Source organism: Nicrophorus vespilloides, unplaced genomic scaffold (genome assembly GCF_001412225.1).
Source record: "Nicrophorus vespilloides isolate i.1.1-1 unplaced genomic scaffold, Nicve_v1.0, whole genome shotgun sequence".
NCBI lineage: Eukaryota > Metazoa > Arthropoda > Insecta > Coleoptera > Silphidae > Nicrophorus > Nicrophorus vespilloides.
In genome coordinates, this window is record NW_017095537.1 from 89,907 (window position 1) to 90,378 (window position 472).

At 32.2% G+C, this 472-nt stretch overlaps 1 protein-coding gene across 1 annotated transcript in view; it reads right to left on the bottom strand.

The window, feature by feature from the left end:
* LOC108569755 (rootletin) overlaps positions 1–472 on the bottom strand; it is an 11,232-nt gene that overhangs the window by 7,186 nt on the left and 3,574 nt on the right. The gene's annotated exons all lie outside the window — the stretch shown is intronic.

Below are 472 nucleotides of genomic sequence, written 5' to 3' on the forward strand. Positions count from 1 at the left end.
AAAATCTGATTCACCGATTGTATAACGTCTTAAAATATCAATCAAATGGTCTTTGGTAACTGACAAAACAAAAGCGTTGCAAAAGATCGTATTGAATTTTCCGTTTTGCGCGGATTAAAAGTCTTCGATTAGTCCGGTTTCAAATACATTGGACGGACTTCTGTCGCGTGGAAGATTTTGTTTTAAATGTTTGCTTTTGTTTTCTTTTGTTCCATTAAAAAAAAAACAACAAAGAAATTGTTTGTAAACAATGTTGTGCAATTGTTTTTGCAATGAGCAATCTTGATTAGAATCCATTAAACTTTGAAAACATTTTTTTTCTTTTTTGCTAATCTTGTTTTCGGTACGCATACAATATTGCGGACTGTTTGAAACCGCTTCTAAATTCTTAACCAGAACACAATTTTTTCAAGCAATTTTTATACTGTTTGAAACCGGACTAATCGGGGACTTTAAAACGGTATTCACGTGA